The sequence below is a fragment of the Crocodylus siamensis genome, chromosome 1, assembly GCF_052110815.1.
Source record: "Crocodylus siamensis isolate JL-2025a chromosome 1, ASM5211081v1, whole genome shotgun sequence".
Lineage (NCBI taxonomy): Eukaryota > Metazoa > Chordata > Crocodylia > Crocodylidae > Crocodylus > Crocodylus siamensis.
The window spans coordinates 120226953-120247399 of NC_143395.1; positions in this window are offsets into that span (position 1 = coordinate 120226953).

The window sequence follows — 20447 nt, forward strand, 5'->3', positions numbered from 1 at the left end:
GCTCACATGACTGGAGCACTGTCATGGATGGTAATAAGGAAATAAGCTGTTCAGGAAGCACAGGCAGGGTGGAAAAGGAGGAGGAGTTACACTTTATGTAAAAGAGCCATATTATTGCTTAGAGCTCCAAGTGCTAAACTTGAGATAGGCCTGTTGAAAGTCTCTGGGTTAAGGTTAGAGGGGAGATCAACAAGGGTGATGTTGTCACAGGGGTCTTCTATAGACCATGGGACCAGAAAGATGTGGTGGATGAGGCTTTCTTCAAACAGCAAGCAGAAGTTTCCTGATCACAGGCTCTAGTTCTCATGAGAGACTTCAGTCACCCTGATGTCTGCTGGGAGGACAATACAGCAGTATGCAGGCAATCCAGGAATTTTTTGGAGAGTGCCAAGGACAATTTTCCAGTGCAAGTGTTGGAGCAGTCAACTAGGGGCTGTATTCTCCTTGACCTGCTGCTCACAAACAGGGAAGAATTGCTGGGGAATAAAGTAGTGGATGGCAACTTGGGCAGCAGTGACTGTGAGATGTTTGAGTTTAGTATCCTTAAGAAAGAAAGGAAGGAGAGCAGAAGAGTATGGACCCTGGACTTCAGAAAAGCAGACTTTGACTTGCTCAGAGAACTTATAGGTAGGATCCCTTGGGAAGCCAAACTGAGGGGGAGAGGAGTCCAGGAGAGCTAGAGCTGGCTATACCTTAAAGAAGCCTTACTGAAGGAGCAGGAACAAACCATCCCAATGTGCAGGAAGACTAGCAATTATGGCAGAAGACCAGCTTGGCTTAGCAGGGAACTCTTCAGTGAACTAAATCACAAAAAGGAAGCTTATAAGAACTGCAAACTTCAATAAAAAACTAGGGAGGGGTATAAGAGTATTGCTTGGGCATGTGGGGATGAAGTAAGGAAGGCCAAAGCACAATTAGAGTTGCAGCTAGCAAGGAACATGAAGGGTAAGAAGAAAGGTTTCTACAAGTATGTCAGTAACAAAAGGCATATCAGAGAAAGTGTGGGTCCTTTACTAAACTGGGAAGGCAACTGAGTGACAGAGGATTCAGAAAAGGCTGAAGTGCTCAATGCCTTTTCCACCTCAGTCTTCACAGGCAAGGTCTGCTCCCAGACTTACATCTGGCAACACAGTTTGAGGGGGAGGTGAGCAGCCAACTTTGGCAAAAGAACAGGTTAAGGACTATTTAGAAAAGCTGGACATATACAAGTCCGTGCGGCTGGATGGGATGCGCCTGAGGGTTCTGAGGTAGTTGGTTCATGTGATTGCAGAACCACTAGTCATCATCTTTGAAAATTTATGGTGATTGGGAGAGGTCCCAGATGATTGGAAAAGGGCAAATATAGTGCCCGTATTTTAAAAAAGGGAAAATGAAGGATACAGGGAACTACAAACCGGACAGCCTCACCTCAGTCCCTAGGAAAATAATGGAGCAGATCCTCAAGGAATCCATTTCTAAGCACTTGGAGGAAGAGAAGGAACAGTCAGCATGGATTCCCCAAGGGCAAGTCATACCTGACCAATCTAATTGCCTTCTATGGTGAGATGACTGGCTCTATAGATACAGGGAGACCAGTGGATGTAGTATACCTTGACTTTAGCAAGGCTTTTGATACTGTCTCCTATAACATTCTCACAGGCAAGCTAAGGAAGTATGGGTTGGATGAATGAACTGTAATATGGATAGACAACTGGCTGGATCATTGTGCTCCGAATGTAGTAGTCTATGGGTCTATGTCTAGTTGGCAGATGGTATCAAGTGGAGTATGCCAAGGGTTGGTCCTGGGGCCAGTTATGTTCAGTATGTTCATCAATGACCTGGAACATTGGATGGAGTGCACCCTCAGCAAGTTTGCAGATGACACCAAGCTGGGGGGAGTAGTAGATATGCTGGAGGGTAGGGTTAGGATTCAGAGTGAGCTTGACAAATTGGATGGTTGGATCAAAAGAAGTGTCATGACATGAGGTTCAGTAAGGAAAAGTGCAAAGTCCTGTACTTAGGACAGAACAGTACCATGCACCAGTACAGCCTGGGGGCTGACTGGCTGGGCAGCAGGTTTGCAGAAAAGGACCTGGGGGTTACAGTGGACTGTAAGCTGAATATGAGCCAACAGCGTGGCTTTGTTGCCAAGAAGGCTAATGGCACACTGGACTGCATTGGTAGATGTGTTGCCAGCAGGTCAAGGGAAGTGATTACTCTCCTCTATTCAGCACTGGTGCGGCCACATCTGGAGTACTGTGTTCAGTTTTGGGCCCCTCATTATAGAAAGGTTGTGGACAAATTGGAGAGAGCCTAGTGGAGGGCAAAAAAAATGGCTAAGGGGCTGCAGCACATGACTTATGAGGAGAGGCTGAGGGAACTGGGCTTATTTAGGCTAGAGAAGAGAAGACTGAGAGTAGATTTAATAGCAGGCTTAAACTACCTGAAATGGAGTTCAAAAGAGGATGGAACTAGACTTTTGTCAGTGGTGGCAGATGGCAGAACAAGGAGCAATGGTCTCAAGTTGCCATAAGGGAAGTTTAAGTAAGATATTAAGAAAAAAATTCTCACTAGAAGAATTGTAAAACACTTTAGCAGGTTATCCAGAGAGGTTGTGGAATCTTTCCATCTTTGGAGGTTTTTAAGACCCAGCTAGACGGGGTCTAGGCTGGGATGATCTAGTCAAGGATTGTCCTGTTTTGAGCAGGGGGTTGGACTAGATGACCTGCTGAGGTCCCTTCCAGCCCTCATTTTCTATGATTCTTTGAATGTGTGTTTCCTATAAAACTTCAGACACCTCAAATCTTATTCAGAAAACAGTATCCTTCTGTGGCTAATGTGGATCCTAGCAGAGGTAGTAGCTGCGAGTATTAGTCACACTGAATTTTACAAGTTAGAACACATTATGAAGAAAGCAAGGCACATAAAGCTTCCATTCCTTATAAATATCAAATACATTTTGTACCAGCATGTTAATACATTCATGTAATTATTTAGGCTGCTCCCCCCATTTTATTTGAATGCATATTTGCCATTTATATCTGCTCTTATTTTCCAAGTGATTATTTTTCATAAAAACTAGAGTGGACTAATAAGCCTTAAACAGTTATAGTTTATTCTGAATTCTGATTACTGAGGAATTAAGGAAGCAACTGTTTTTAAAACCCCAAATCCTTTAAACCACAGTTGTCTGGGCTCAGGGTGTCTAAAAGATTACCTAAAGCTCCAGGATAAAAAGCGTGATTGAAAACTGAAGACCTCAGGAAGCAAGCACAATGGCACTTTTTACCACAAATACAAGACTTATTTGTGTAGAAAGCAGAACTTTCTTCAGACTTGATAGAAGGTTGGGGAATAAAGTCCAACAGATACTAAGTATAGGAAAAAATATTTCTTTGAAATCCTTAGAAGTTATATAGCTGAGCTGTGTCCTTTATTTCAACTATTGATCCTGCAGTCCCGATAATTATAGAATCACAGGGTCGAAAGCAATAGCATAAGTAAAGCAGGGTGATTGGAGCAGCTACACCAGGTGCCAAGTTGAGGGCAAAGGGAATGAAAAGGCAGAAAAATATCAGCTTCTGCTGCAGTTGCACAGTCACACTGGTGGGACAACGGTAACTGGAAGTCACCACTGCCCCCAGGCACCCGTTGCCCCAGGTACCTGGCTGCTTTGTTGTGCCTCTAGGTGAAAGGGAGCTGGAGGCTTAGCTAATCCATGAGCTGTTTTAGTGTAGCATACAAAACATCATTCATAAATAAATCTTGTATCTAGTAATAATGTCGTACCTTGGGGATCATTTTAAATCAGATATGAGGAATACAGTCAATTTGTAAAGAATACTGCAAATATTAGCATTATGTCAGCAGAGAGAAAATTATGGATAGAATTTCTAACTGTAGGTAGCTGTGATGAGACACAGCTAACAAATCAATTTCTCTGTGCAAATGAAGTGAAATATAGACAGAATTGCATATTAAGCCCTGAAGAACTAATGGAGTGTCTTTTCATGGGAACCTACTCCTTAGAGTAATAAAGCTTTCCAGAATATCATTAGAAAGATTTGAAATTAACTTTTTTATGTAGACATTACCAGTCTGCGAGGTTACTCTTTATAATCAAAACGCCAATGAACTCTACCAGAGATGGGCCAGTAGTATGCAAACTAAACTATGAATAAAAGAACAACGTTCATTTTGGTATAAATTGGGAGGCTATTTATTTATTATTTGCAATTCTCAAGCAGTATTTGAAATGTGCACAAAAACCCAGATGGGACCTATGCACTAGAATGAGCTCTCACAGAAAAAAGAGATAAACGATGGAGACACATGAACACCAGGATGAGTATACTTTTTTCAGAACAACTATTGCCTCTTTGACCTCATAATTTTCAGGATCAAAAGGAATTTACCAGACTACCTCCAGAAGACAGGTCTTGAAACGTAAATTTGTAACCCTACTGGACAGTAAAAAAAATTGGACTAAATACAAACAAGTGGCTTTATGACCCATTACAACCAAATCAATACTGTTACTAATCTCCCTACACTTCCGAGGTAATGATTACTTTCCACCTTGTTGAATGGTCTCACTTGGCCACTAACTAGATTGACTATATGATTGCATTTCTTTTCTCTTAAAAAAGCTCCTGATAATACCTCTTCACTCTTAAGTTGTAAACAGACATCTCTTTTATACTGCCATATGCTTTCATGGTTACACAATGCCCAAGCAAACAGACATCCATGTCCCTTGCCACACCATAAATGTCCAAAATTGTGGCCATGACAATAGGTTGTATAAATTTGTGAGATTTTTTTTACAGCAGACCTCTGTTTCCTTTATAGTGGGAAAACATGGGTTTCAGGGCTGTGAATATTGCATTGCTGTGCCCCAGCTTAAGGCACAGTTTGCATGTGCTGAAAGGGGAACCCACACTGGAGTCTCCCTTCTCTGCTTGCCAAAAAGCACTGTAGGAATCCCTCTACAAGGGGATTCTTAGGGCATGTATTTCCTGCTGCTGCATCCCAGGACAGGTCGGCAAGATGTGCACTCTGGAGTAGGACATGATAACTTTGGGAAATGGTGACATGCAAGCCTCAGGCCTGCAGAGGATTCCCAGGACTCACTTTCAAGCTGCCATAGTCTAGGTTGGGGTGCAGCACCTGGGGCTGTTGTCCTGCAGGCCAGAGACTGGCAGGGGCCCAACCTTGTGGGACAACAACAATATGTGATTTTACTGATGAACTACATCAGCTGTACTGGGACATAACCCTTCACAGATGATGCCACAACCAAAACAATGTTTGCTTTTAGCCTTGGTGTGCAGCCCTCCAAGCAAAATGTTTGAAATAGTCAAAGGGAGTCATCTTGCTGTTGTTTAGCTAAACCTGTGTTTGCGTTCCAGAGACATGAGGAAGGCTCTTGATGCTTGAAAGTTTGTCCAACAGTCCTCCAAATTACACAGTTGGTCCAAAACCCCTTGCCTCTCTTGCACAAAAATATTGATTCACAAATTTCAGAGTGAAGGATTATATGTATAAAAATGTATAATCTAAGTAGCTCATTTTTTTTCCCCCTCATTGCTTGCTCAACTCTTGCTTCAAATATTTAGTCATCCAGGCTGGAAGAAGGCAATACCATGTGGTTTATATGGCAAAACACATACTATGAATAGCTAATAGGAATAACCAAAACACACCAATCTAAAACTTAATTACATTTCCCTCTCCCCCTCTGCCACTGATTGGTGAAGGGGCCCATTAGCCCTCCTGCTCACTCCTGATGGCTGGGAGGCAAAAACTGTAGTTTTTAATATGCTGTTGTTTTTGCGTTCCACCACTTGCTGCTGACCAAATGGGAGGCAAAAACCACAGCATATTTAAAACCATATTTTTGCCTCCTGGCCATCAAGAAGCAAGCAGCGGGGTCAGCGGGACCCTCTGCCAATCAGCAGCGAGGGGTTTGGGGGCGGAAAACCCAGGGGAGAACTTCAAGATTAAAGGAGTTGCCCATGATTTAAACCAGGCCCTAATGTAGTAAATGTTGGAAGGCATGTACGCTGAGGATCATGAACATAAGCAATGAACTAAAATGTGATTGAACATGTGAAAACCAGTAAATAAGTGAACTAATGTCACAAAGTATGGATTAGTAAAAAGTAATAAAAAAGAGCTACATCTAAAGTGTATCAAGTCAGTACAGAATAAATTATACTTTTCCTTTTTAGGCTGATAGCTTTTATTGAAAGTTTTAAGTGCTTCTGTGTGTGCAGTTTTCTGAAAATGTCCTTTTTTAAGCTTAAAAAAGGAACAACAGCAAATTTAAAATGTGCGCACCAGTAAGTTACAAAACAAAAGCTATTTGAAAAATTGCTTTTAGTACTATATGACAATAATACCCAACTTAGTGTTCATTTTCATTAAATGTATGTTCTTTATTTATTCAAGAAACAGGGATAAAGGTGGGCCACTGTTAGACAGATATGATCTAAACAACGCAGGAAAAAAAAGCAGAAGGTATTTGGGAACCCACTACTGTTGGTTTTGAATGGTTTGCTAGTAGCAAGAACTGTATTTTTTCACATACATCCTGTTCAGCAGCATGTCATAAGACTACTGTTATTAGTAGCCAGTATTACAACAACAGGAGGAAATAATTTATAATGACTAGGAAATAAAGCATGTAAAAATTATTACTATTTATCTCTTCCCTCACAATAACATCTGTAAAGTTCAACTTTCACAGTGTGTGTGCTGATATTTAGAGCTATCCTATTTACATAGCTCCAGTCACTATGAATTATACCAGAAGAGATGTGAAGCCAATTAATGCTAATACTAATACTCTAAAGCTAAAGAAGTTTATTTCAGGGAGGAGATAAGGACCTGAGCCTGTTCAGAGTCAGCATTAGATGATGTATTTGGGGAGTTTTCAGTTTTACCAGCAAAATACAAGATAAATTATTTATACTTCTATTCTGCTGAAGTTTTATTAATAATTAAACATAGAGTTTCACTTAAGGTTTTTAAGTTACATTTCTAGTACATTGTTTATGGACTTGCTGCCCCACATCGATTCTGGAACTCTACTGTGAAAATACTTAAGGTAACTCTTCCTGTCCCAAAATGAAGTTCAAGAAAGTATGGAGAGTGGTACAGTGCCACACACCAGATGAGCAAAGGGAGAGATGTAAAGAAAATTAAATCCTCTGTTTGCATAGGTTAATTTGTTGCACCACTTGATGGCTCCAGTTTAGCATAGATTCTTAAGTACATGAAAACTAGCTGTCCCCAACTCCTGCACAACCTATTCATCCTATGCCTGAATGATTTAAAGCAGGCGTCACAACAGTAATGAGTCCTAAGAAGGAATTTGAGTGAAGCGAAACAACAATTTAATAGTATAATTTAGAAAACACATCCCACTGACATTATACCCAGGGAGCACTGCCTGACTTAAAACATCTCCTTCTGTCCAAGCAAAGTTAAAGGAAAAGAGGACTTTTTTTTTTTTTTTTTGCTTCTGTATCCTGCTCCTTCTTTGGACCGATGCAGCTAGAACATAGGGTTTTCCAGTTTAGGAATCTTTGTTTTTGTAAGATGACTTGTTCTGTGACATGCTACATTAATTGAAATGTCTCCCTTACCAGGTCTCACACTAAACCTCCTTGGAGCTCCTTAGCTATATTTATAATACAATAAGTATAAAAGGTAAAATGTTCACATAAAAATAAAAACTAACAGTAACATGAACATTTACAGGAGCTATTGGTAAATGAAGTACAATGATTATTAACAACATTCAACTCACAGTTTTACATCTGGTAGACATCATTCCTTGCAAGGGAATTGGAATAAAAGTGTGAGGGTATTAGGGAGACATAGCTGTGAAAGGGCCTTATTACATGCTAATTTTAGGCAGCTCCTGGAGCTCTTAATGTTTGGGTTGTCCCCATATTAACAGCTGAAATTAGTTTTAAGAACACTTTAGGCTGCTTAAAATTATGCCGCTCCAGGGCAGGTTTATCTCTGAACTGTGTTACGCAGCTGGGGTTCTGTTAATGTGTGGCCACTCCACACAGATGGGCTGCCCAAGTTGCATCCTCCCAGGATACAATGGCCCTTCCCCCAACCTCCTATGGGGGCAAATTTTCTACCCTCTGAATTCTAATGCCTGGGGGGCAGTTCTGGCACCCCCAGGTGTTCAACCCTGTGCAAACAGCCTGCAGAGCTCTTGCCAAGTAGCCATTTTGTAGGGCATAGATGGGTCCAGGCGTGGGGTCTAGGGATGAGCAGGCAGGAGGACAAATTAGAGGCTGGATTGGACCCCCATGAGCTGGGGCTTCCTTCCTGTGAGAGGGGCAGCAGCTCCCCCAAAAGCATCTTCTCTCACAGCTCCCATCTCCAAGACACCCTGGAAAGTATGGCCAGCAGCCCCAGACCCAATTCTGAATCCCAATGTATTAAAACATGAGACTTTCTTTAATTTACTTTCCTTTATTTTTTTAAATACTTAAAAAATTCTTTTTATTTTATCTTTCGGTGGCTGACTTCCTCCATTTCACCACACATCCCCCATCTCCCATCCTCATTTCCTTTCCACCTCCCATTTCATTACCTACCCCCATTCCATTAACTTTCTGCCTCCCAGATTCATGTTCCTACCCACCACCTCCTCATCTCTCACACACCTCTACCAAGAGGAGGGATAGAAGCCTGTCCTGGCTCACCAGCTCTTCAGTGGCAACTCACAGCTACAGCTTCTAGTCCAGCCTTTGCTGGACAGCCTCTAGGAACAGACATTCAAAAAGCCTAAGCCTGAATTGATTCAATCTTTGCAGGTTAATCTAACCTGCAGAGAGTGAACTGGTTTGCAAGTAGATAGATGTTCAGCACATGCCTGCAGTGCCTCAGACCACAAGCCCAGGGGCAGTAGAGCAGCCCTTCCCTTCCAACAGGAAAGCTCAGCTAAGCGGGGGCAGGGGGCATGGCCAGGCCCCAACAGTCCTGAGTTAGATTGAGGAGGGGTTTAAAGCCCCACCTCAGCCTGCAGGGCTCAGAAGGTGGGGGGAGAGGGAGTGTCTGCTGGGGGTGGGGGTGGGGGAGGAGGAGAAGGAGGAGGGGAGAGCTTTGCCTGCCCCAGCAGCTGCCTAGCCCCAGAGGGGAACTCTTCCCCCTCCTCCCTCTCCCCTACCACCACAGGGTGGGGAGGGGGGCTCTGTTCGGTGCTGAGGGGGCTCTTCCCCCTCCTCCTCTTCCTCCCCCCGCTGCGATGGGGTGGGGAGGGAGGCACTTCAAGACTGCTCAGCCCTGGAGGGGGGCTCTTCCCCCTGCTTCTTACCCACCACTGAGGGGTAGGGAGGGGGGCTCCATGCAGTGCTGTCCAGCCCCAGATGAGGATTCTTCCCCAACCCCACCTCCATTGGGTGGGGAGGCCTCTGTTCAGTACTGGGGGCAGAATTCTTCCCCTCCTCCTCCTGCTCCTCCCCCCCACTACCATAGGATGGGGAGGGGAGGCTCTTGCAGTGCTCCCTGGTGGCCTGGCCCAGCCTCAGGGAGGCAAGTGCAGTGGGGCAGCTGCTTCCCCTGTCAGTGAGAACAGCCTGGCATGCATGGCTGGCAGCTGGTCAGGCAGCAGCTTATCCAGGCCTGCTTATTTCTTTGATCAGGTCCTTAGCAGTTTTTCCAAGGTTGTACTGAAAGACTGTTGCAGAATCAGGCCCAGAAGTGAGGCTTTCTGTATCTCTTAACCATATGACTACCTTCTTATGCTCATGAGGTAGGCAGTATTCCCAATCTTTTCTTAATTTTGTGTGAATTACTATTTTTAAATTAAAAATTCTGTTCCTCACAAAGTGTGTTTGAAGTATCTGGATTCTGTTTGTTGGCAAGAGCTATGATGTGAATTCAGCTAACAAAATGAAGAATTGTGCAAATTAGTATCAAGGAAGTCCTCGAGTGAATTAGCGGGTAGACTGAATAATGAGAAATTCAGATCAAGGGCCTAAGCTTGAATGGTTCTCTTCTAAGGGAATATTTATGTTTTATCTTTGTGAAGCAGCAGAGAATGTTGTAGAATAAATAGTGGTGTTGCAGAAATGAATGATAGCTGTGGGGGGCTGGGGGAGTCAGGAAACCCCTAGTATATGGTAGCCCATAGTTAAGAAGGTATATTCAGAGGGTGGAATAAGGCACAATCTGCATGAACAAACACTTATGCATCCAAAGCAGATAATAGAATCACTCCTTTACTTTCATCAGGAAATTTGTAGTTAGCTTGAAACTACACTTCAGTTGCTCATCAGGTGTAGCCATTTAAAGTGAACTGGTCCAGATACTCAGCAGCATCATTCAAAGAACCAAATTCATTTTCATGCAAACTTTTGACTTCTGGAATGGAACGGACGTTGATAACTTCAGGACACAACCAGGATGGTCTTTGTTTCATGCACATTGCTCTGTGCAATAATAAAGGGAGACCATTTGAACTGCAAGAATGTGGATCTTCATTAGATGTGCCATGTGCTCCATGCTGCTGTCAGTCAGGAGGTGCAGTGTGCTTTGAGCTATTGAAAAAATTCTCTAAGCACATGGAGCTTCCTGCTGTCACCCTCCAAATTATCCCTACAACTTGTGTTCCAACCTGTAGGAACCTCTAGGTTGTTATATTTTTCCTTGTAATAAACAAAACAAAATTAAATTAAAAAAATAAAGAAGAAACTAACAGAGAAAGGAGAGAGAGAGAAAAAAAAATGTTTGGATGGATCAGTGTGTAAACCTGGTTGTTTGGGGCCAGAGGTTGTTTGGGCACCTGTTTTTTTGGGCACCTAGCCCACTGTAGGGTCATGACGTTCATCACCACTCCAATATGTAGCCTTTTAGATATTGGTCATTCAAATGTGTTGGTCATCAAACCAGTCTCCCACTCTTGTTTGGCATACTGCTCCAGAGGCAGGATCTGGTTCTCTCCTGTAGTGGTCTTCCTGTTGGTGATTGTCTTTCTGGTGACTGCCCATATTCTTTGCTGCATCTGACTCTCTGACCTCTGGCCAGCTGATGGTCGAGGCTTAATCAAAGTCATCTGGGAACTGGTCTCTTCAGTCCCTGCATGCTGGTTCCCTGACATTGCTTCTCTGCAACTGTCTACAGCATGGGTGTCCAACCTTTTTGAATGTGGGGCCGTATCATGAACTTTTTATCACCCAGTGGGCCAGCAAGCCATATTCAAAGACCTGACAGGAAATGGCATCACATCAGGAAGTGATGTCATGTGACCTTTGACACCAATGAAGTTGCAGGAAGTGACAATGAAATGGGTCTGGAAATGTGGTTTAAAATCCAAAATAGAAACAATATAAAAGCAACAATGAAATAATATCAAACACCTGACTAAAATAAACACTTTTGCTTTTACTCATTTCTCAATGAATGAAAGAATAGGAATCAAAGGGGGGGTGCAAATGCACCAGTGCATCCCCCCCTCCCCAATCCAGCCCTGCTAATACCCAGCAGTCAATTTAGATTCTGTTGAAAGAGCAGCTGCTGGCTGGGGAGAAGCCAGCGACAGCTTACATGTGAAACAGTCTTCAAAAAACCCCAAAATGCCAATGGAACAAAAAATAACACATCAACAACCTACATCTCTTCAGCCCAGCTAGCAAGTCAGCTCATGAGTAAAGCTGACAACTAACCCTTTCCTCTCTGGTGTGCATGTGATCTGGCGCTGCCCCCTGGCTCTGCTGAGAAGGGCTTGCTGGGGAGCAAGCCTGGGTAATACCACCTGCCAGGGTGAATGCTGGGTGGTGGTGACAAATTCAACACTTTGGGGAGAAGCTGGAGCGCACATATTTTTTACAGGGGTATAGGTTGTAGCCGTGTTGATTTAAGCACATCAGTGGACCAGGTTCTTTGGGATCCAGGAAGAGCATAGAACAACTGCAGATGCATCCTCAGCCTGAAAAAGGGTGTTTGTACCCAAAAGCTTGCAAAGAAGAATTTTTCCAACTATTTGACTTGGTCTAATAAAAATATTTTTTATATTCTCTTGGTGTAAATGTTTTCCACCTAGTGCAGAAAAAGCCCAGCAGAGCCCTGAGCCACAGAAGGGCAGGAAGCCTCCCTGCCCCCCCGCCCCCGGGTACTGCCACTGCCAGGAGCAAGAAGCAGCCCTCAGGACATGCCCAGGTGGGAGAGGGGGAGGGGAGAGATAAGCACATGCACAGAATCCACATCCCCTGCTCAAGCTCCAGGTTCCCTCAGGCAAGGTAAGCACAACCTGAGCTCATGCATGCATACTAGCCAGTGTCCAGGCCAAGCCAAAGCTGACCCCATGGACTAATTCCAAAGAGAAAGAGTTGAGCCTTGGCACATGTGCAGTAACCATGGCCTGCCTCCCATTCTTCCCTCACAACTAAGGTTGGGCATCGGGTGTCAGGCACCAGGCAGGAAGGGCCTTGAAGCCAGCTGCCCACTCTGCTCCACTTCCCTACCCGCATCACATCCTTACAGTTACCTTGAGTGCCGCAGCCCAGGTGCATCTGTGCAGAAAGGAGGCCACCATGTTTTCATCTGGCAACAAAACCAGCACCACCCCCCACCCCCGCAGGGAAACAGCACCCCAGCTGCCCCTAGGAACCTCAGCACATGTGCAGAAGGGCTCCTCCCCTGCCAGAAGTGTTTACTTTTGTTTCCCATCACAGCACTTCGGGCCTCAGAAAATGGCTTGGCAGGCCACATGGAAGTCTGTGGGCTGTATGTTGGACAAGCCAGCTCTAGAGTTTCTTCTTAACTGCCAACCTTCTGTGCTCAAGCAACACTGAGCCAAGAGAAGCAGACCTGGGCTGACAGGCTGACCCCTGGGCCCCCTTGTCAGCTGGGGCTGCTCTAACCCAGCTCAGTGTGCTGTGGTCCCAGGTGCATATGTAAATGGCATGCTTGGAGCAATAAACTCTGAAGCAGTAAGCACCAGAGTTTATTGCTTTGCATTAATATGCACATGTGGATGTGCCCTGCTATTCCTAGGCAGTGCCAGGGTCTTGAAACCTCTTCAGGCATATGCCAGGGAAATAGATTGGAGGGGATGTGTGGAAGCATGGTGGTTAGCCTGCTGGCCCTTGCAGGCTGGCTTTGCCCCCCTGGGTCGCTCCTCAGCCAGTTCTTCAAATAACAAAGTCTTTCAGTTATGCAGAAGTGAACAAATAAGCAAACTAAATCCATCTGTCCTGCAGAGGTGCACAAGTAGTAACCCTTTGGCTCTGGCTCCCCACACCTGGCTCCTTCTAGCATCAAGAAATAGAAGTTACCACTTGCTTCCTCATCTCGCTGGGAGCTTTTTATAGCTCCTACCAGGTAACTCCGTATCGATCCAAGTGCTCTGCAGCTTCCCTCTCTCAACAGTACTGTCTAATCCCTCATAAAGGAACAAACCATTCTTTTACAGTGTGGCAGAAAAACTAGGATCACAGCAATCCTGTAAGACACAAAACTCCGTATTTTTTTATTCTCCTGTGGAGAAGAACTTACATTTTCCAAAGTGGATATTTTTGTGCACTTCTTTGGACTTAACACACATTATATGGTGTCCTGTGGTTGCAGGGCACTGGACTCATTGAACCAGGTGGGCCATACAAGACCCATCATCAAAATATATTTTTTCTGGTCTTCCTCTTTTTCCTTCCTTCCCCAGCACATGAGATCCAAGATACATATGAAGTGAGGAAAAAAAGTTAGACATGAAACCAGCAATTTCCTGTGGCACACACTGCTCCATGTTTGAAAAGTAGGGATTAATAGTACAAACAAAAGCAATGCTTATACATTTTTCTTATGCTGATACAAGCATTATAGCATTTCTGAGGTATCCCATCTGCTATCATGATGTATAGTAATAATAAGACCTGAGATCTTAAAAAGTCTCTTGGTAATAAATGTCTAGTTTATGATCTGAATATTCAAGAGTCTGAGAAGTGATACATAGCTATCCTAGATGGGTAGGAGAGTTGCAAATGCACTATAAAGTAACTGTATGTTGTAGTGTTCTAATTCAGCAGCCTGTTTATGTTGGCCCAAATTCTAGTCACTCCTAGATAAAGATAAAGGAGAACTGTTCATGGAAGAAGAAGTACAAATGGTCTGTCGGGTTTCTAAACAAATCAAACTACTGTACCCGTGGTTAGGAGCAGCTGGCTTTTTTCCACTCTGGAATCTCTAGTGAGTTCTTATCTCCTACTTCTACCATAGCTTGAAATGCCATAGAGATCTTCACTGGTAAAACAGTTCTTGGCTTGCCTCTCAAAACCAAAAAGAAAATTTACAAGAAAAATAAATATGTAGTATTTGCCATTGTTTTCAAGGGGAGGAAACTTGTTACACAACAGAGGAGAGTAGCAGAGGTGGAAGAGAATGTATACCAAGGGGACCCTCTCTTCTTTTATTTAGAGCTATGATTAACTCACTGCAACACACTGCACTTGTCTTCCTTAATTAGTATCGTGATGTGACCTTAGCTATGTTGTGTGCTTTACTTTATTTTTAGCAGTAGCTTAACGACAGGATTGGGAAATGTGCAAGACCACCAGCCACCACAGCCACTGGATGACTGCACCGCTGGCAGCCCAGCCTCACTGCTATGTACTGCTCCCACCCAGGACACAGAGCTGCCCTGTTACACCTCTGATACCTACCATACCAATCTCAAATTGCACTCACCCATCCAAGGGCCTGTTTCCATTTGTGTTTGACACTAAGCATTTTGACAAAATATTTTTTAAATAGATGTCCTAAATATTTAAAAAGCATCAGCTCACTACTTTTTACAAACAAAAATACATCTTCTTTCATCTCCTCCTCAATAGGCCACATGGGCTGAATCATCTTCATCTAAATGTCACTGAACTTCTTCTCTCAGTTGAGGCTGTTGGCATTACAGCTGTCAAAGCCAGTGTCCAGGGAAACACAACTCTAATAAATTTGATGGAAATAACAGTGCTACTTGACTGAAGCAAACAGTGACAGCCTTTACTGAGGTCACAGTGCATGTGACAGGTTAGTACAGGCTCCAACTCTCAACAGCTAATTACAATTAGATTAGACAAAGGAATTGTTGGTGTCACTGGGCATAACCCTGGGTAACTCAGAGGGATGGAAGACCACGAGTGTCGAGGAAGTCCTTCTGCTCCAGGCTCAGATGAGCCAAAGCCCCCCCTTGCCCAACCTTTGCAACCCTTTCTTTGGTGCCTGCAATCTCCTGTCCTTCTGGAAAGCAGGCGAGCTAAAACTGTTATCTGTGGAATGCAAGGGCACCGCTCGGAGAGAGAAAGGAGGGGGGAAAGGGGAGAAAGAGGGCGGCCAGCTGCTGGAAAATCATTGACAGCGAAACTGACCGGGGTACAAAGATCTCGCTGTTGCAGGGTTAGGTGTGCAGGATTTGAGACAATACAGTCTCCCTGCGCCTTTTACCTGAGCTCAAATAAAGTCCGTCTGCTTCTCCCCCAGTGTATTTATTTGGCGCGACGCACACCGGGCAACGAACCCAATTGTTGCCTCCCTCGGGCACCTTGTGCTGGCAACAGAATGAACAATGCATTGTGGGCTTTTAAAGAAACGTCTTATTGTTATTATTGGGCCTAAATAATGTGTTTACTGCTGCCATTTACTGACTCCGTCCATTGATACCTGTGTTCTAGATTGTAAAGATGCACTCTATTTTGGAAGAATCTATTTAGACTGTAAGCTTTTCAGGCAGGGGTCATCATTTGTTCTGTCCTAATACAATATTTAACACAATAGTATCCTAGTTCAAGACTGGGTCGCCTTGCTACTACTGCAGTTCAAATGTTGCAACTCTTGATAGAAGTCCTAAGGCATTCTCTAAAGAGAATTCACTAAAATGTAGTCAGTTTCTTGACATAATGTTAGAAAACTAGCTGTCTACTGAGCATAGGACTCTCTTTTCCTATGACTGCAGGAGAGAGTTTGAAACATTGGCATTCAAACCAAATCAACCCTACTACACTTATTGTGCAACTGAAGTACTCTTGATTCTTATTGCTGTTTCCTGAAACATCCCTTATTCTCTTGGGTTTGCTAACTCAATAAAAGTCTTCCCACTTCATGTGCTGAAATCAGTTCACAAAAGCTAAGCAACCCAAAAATGTAGATGGTTAGTCAAGTAGATCATTCAAAACTTTTGGATCTGAGTGTATGGATGACTAATATTTTTGCATGGCCATGTGCAAAGTTTGTTACCTGTCTGTAATCACAATAATTTCTTGTCCATCGTAATCACAACAACGCTGCTATCAGGATTTAGAAAAGAGGAAGTAAGGGAGAGTGGGGGGAAGAGAGTGAGAAAGAGATGTGGACAATTGCAGTGTTTCCAAAAACTGTGGGTTTAGGCCCCACCACAGTACAGTATGCCATTTTTTGTGACCCTCTTAGTAGCATTTACATGTTTTGCATGTGCATGGAAAGTGGACTTGTTGGATAATATTTTCACCTTAGTTGTACTCCACCCTGGAAACCTTTTGTTCCCCCTTCCTCCCACTCCTTCTCTAAGAAGTATGCTCCACAGCTTGGGAAATACCAAGCTACTGTGTTTGAAAACTCATGGAGCTCAGAGGAAGTCCTGTATAACTGGAAAAGGGCAAAAATACAGTGCCCGTCATTTTTTTAAAGGAAAAGAAAAGAATTACAGATCAGTCCAATTCAGAAAGATTGGGGATCAAGATACCTGTTCTACATAAACTGGGAACAGCCGACATTGATTTGTCAGGAGCAAGTCATGCTTAACCAATCTAATTTTCTTCCATGACAATGTGACAAGTTCTGTGGGTGGGAAGAGAGCGATCAATGTGATATACTCTGACTTTAGCAAGGCTTTTAACGCTGCTTCCTGTGGCTCACAGTAAGCAAAGGAAATGCAATCTAGATGAAACTGCTGTAAGGTGGATGCTTGACTGGTTCAAACATTGTGTTCAAAAAGTAGTTATCAGTGGCTCAATATCTAACTGGGAGGAGGTATCAAGTGAAGGTCCCCATTGATCTGTTCTTGGGTCTGTCCTCTTAATATCTTCATTAATGACTTTGAGGGTGGGACTGAGTGCATGATTAGCAAATTTTCAGATTACATCAAACTAGTTGGGATAGCAGAAACTCTGGAGGACAAGATTAGGCTACAAAATGACCTTGAACTTTTATGTCCTCCTTCAATATAATATCTAAGTCTCAATTTTAAAGGTATTTATTTTCACAACACCTCTGTATAAAAGAAAGTGCCATTATCCCCATTTTACAGACTAATTGAGATTTACATGCTGAAGTCTGTGGTGGAACAGGGAATTAAACCATAGTCTCTTTGGCCAGGTACAGAAGTGACACTCAGTGGGTGTGTCTACACGAGATGAGTTACTGTGTATTACCATAGTTTATTGCACAGTAAGCACATGCGCCTACACATGCATGCACTTACTCCACAGTAAAAACCCTTAATCCTGTTTACATTTTTTACTTGCAAATATAAGTAGCAAATTTAAGTGGGATTAGTTACTGCACAGTAACGTACATATAGACATGACGCAGGAGCAAGTTTGCACCCAGGTCTACCCAGCCACTAAAGGGCTGCAGGCTAAGAGCCTCTCCTGCCTCAGGGTTGGGCTGCCTCTATGGCAGCCCCTGCCTGCAGGCTTTAAAAGCCTGCAGACATTTTGAGTCCTGGGACACATTCAACAGAGAGTCTGAGGGTACTCTAGGCCCTGTGTGTCCCCCTGGTCAGGCCACAGACTATCTGTATCTGCCTGCCTGCATCCTAGTGCTGCTGCTTGGCACTGCACTGCCATGCAGCTCCCAGGGCAGTGCCATTGAGGCCAGCAGGGTGCTGCAGGATGATGCAGGCTATAGCAGTCTTCTGCCAGGCCTTGTCTGCCCAGGGCCAGCTACAGGCAATTTCTGGCCAGCAAGGCCAGTGCCACTTGCTTTCAGCACACCCCCAGCAGCCTGCCCTGCACCTACAGGTGCTGCAAGGTATTGCTTCTTCTGTACAGCTGACTTTCCCATTCTATGGCCCTGTGCTGCCCACTGCTGCCAGCAGTCCAGGCATGACAGCTCAGGGACAGCTGCATGGGGGCCCAGAGAGCCAGTGCAGGACTCCACATGGCCTCCTTTCTGTCTGTGGACATACCCATGCCCATGCCCTGTACCCAGGGCCCCAAGTGGATCAAGGAAGAGACTGGCACTCTTGTGGCATTGTTGGGAGAGATGCAACACCAGTTTGAGTGGGGCAGGCACTCCAACCTGCATATTTATGAGGAACTGTGAGGCCGGACGTGGAAGTGAAGGTACAACCAGTCAGTGCAGCAGTGTTACATAAATGTCAAGGCCTTGGAGGCACAGTGGGTCACCATGATCGACCACAATCACCAGTATGGCCATACCTGCAAGTCCATGCCCTTTATATGGCAACTAATAGCCTTTCTTGTGTCCAAGGACCCAGGCTGCAGCCATGCCGTATGCACCAGCACGGTTGGCGTGCCCAACCCCCTTCCCCAGCCTGGCACCCCTGATAACATGTCACCAGGGGAAATCCCATCAGGCACCCAGCAGCCCATCCTGCCCAGATCCCTGGCTGCAGTTTCCATCAGCAGTTTGGAGAGCCCTGGCCAATGCCTCCCTCACCAGTTCCACAGCCCCAGGGCCAGCCAAGAGGCACACCCAGCCATGACACCACTGGCTGTCATCAATGCCAGCTTCTCCCTGGGTAGGGCCCCCAGCCAGGCACCTGCATGCTGCACTGCACAAGCTGAGGACACTGGCCACAGTGACATGTTGTCACTGGCAGGGAGGAACATGCTGAGACACCAACCATGCTAGTCCCAGCCACATGGTATGCCCCACACTGCAGGGAGACCCCTCCTCACCCCTACCTTTGGCCCCTGCCCCTGTCTTTCCTCCCTGCCTGATCCATCTGCACTCCCCTGGTCCCAGGTTCCCCTCCCTGCCCCCAGCAAGCAGAGAGTTGGGAGACAGTGCTAAACTTATTGAGCAGCCCATGCCCTGCAGCCAGGTGGGCATGGACCTCTCACATGCCAGGGAATGTGTCAATTCTGGTGGTATTGTCCTCCTTAGCAATGGGGGGCAGGGACACATAGCACAGCCACAGGTAGCCCTCCAGACAGTGGCAGAGGTTCTGGGGCAGCCCAGGTTTTCCCCCTGCACTATTGTAGCTCACAGTCCCATACCTGGAGTGCAGGTGTGCCTGGGGAACCATGATAATCAGAAGCAGCAGGGTGTAGTCAGTTGGGCACCCCAGTGGGGAGGGTGGGGGTGCGGGCAGACTCCTCATCCCAGTTGACCAGTACGCCCTCGAGCCCAGGTTCATAGCTGTGGCAGCAAGTGCTGCCAGGAGCTTGGCCTGTCCCACCCTGGGGATGGGGTGGGGGAACCAGCCTGATGGCCCCAGGGGGTGTGTGGGGTTGAGAAGCTCACTTGGCACCTGCCTGGGACTGGGCCTGCCAAGATGACTTACCATGGTCCCTGGGCACCTGTGCACAGTCAACCCCTGATCTGAGGCTGGGCAGCACATAGTCCCTGGTCCAGAGCATTTATCTCTGAAATGTTGCAAATGCTCACAACAAGCTTCTGTACTGTGGTTCTGCACTGAACACAGGAGAGAAGCTACACTTGACAGTGGGGATGTGGCCGCAGGGTCACTGGTACCCACAACCAGGATGCTGTGAATGCATCGGCTCCACCCTAGGCACACAATGGACCACACCATCCTCCTCCAACAGCTGTGGCAGTCTTGGAGGAGCATGTAGAGGGCAGACAAGCCTGGCAAAAGGAGGATGTTTCCTATGAGAACATGTGGGACCAGCACAAATCGGTGCAGGACTGGCAAGAGGAGGAGCGGTACCGGGCAGGTTGGGAGTTCCAGGCTGAGCTCCTGGCCCTGGAGCACGAACAGCTCCAGGTGCTGCTGGAGCAGAATATCATCCTGATATGCACAGTGCAGGCCACAGATGGTGACCACTGGGTGCTGGACACCATTCTGGCCCTGGTGGTCACCTTTGTGACACCTGCCACTGACCCTCGCTCCATATGCCCCCTGGCAGCCACCTGCTGACAAGCAGCAGGCTCCCACCTGGGCCTGGGAGGAGGTCTTGCAGTACCTCCAGCCACCAGGAGGTTCTGGTCTGGCCCCCACCCTGGGTCCACCACCACCGAGCCTGTATACTGGTCTCAGGCCCACCACTCTGCAGATGCAGAGCCAGAGCTGGCAGCAGTGGGGCCAGGTCTGTACTGCAGGCCATGTACAGTGCCTGGTAGAGGGGGAGCCATCCACATAATGGGATCAGCAGGCACTGTTGCTCCTGGGTGGACCCACCATCCACTGAACTCACCATGGCCTCTACATGGGGAAGGCCCCAAGGCTGGGGTTCTGGGCTCCTGTCCATGGGCTCTGCCCCCTA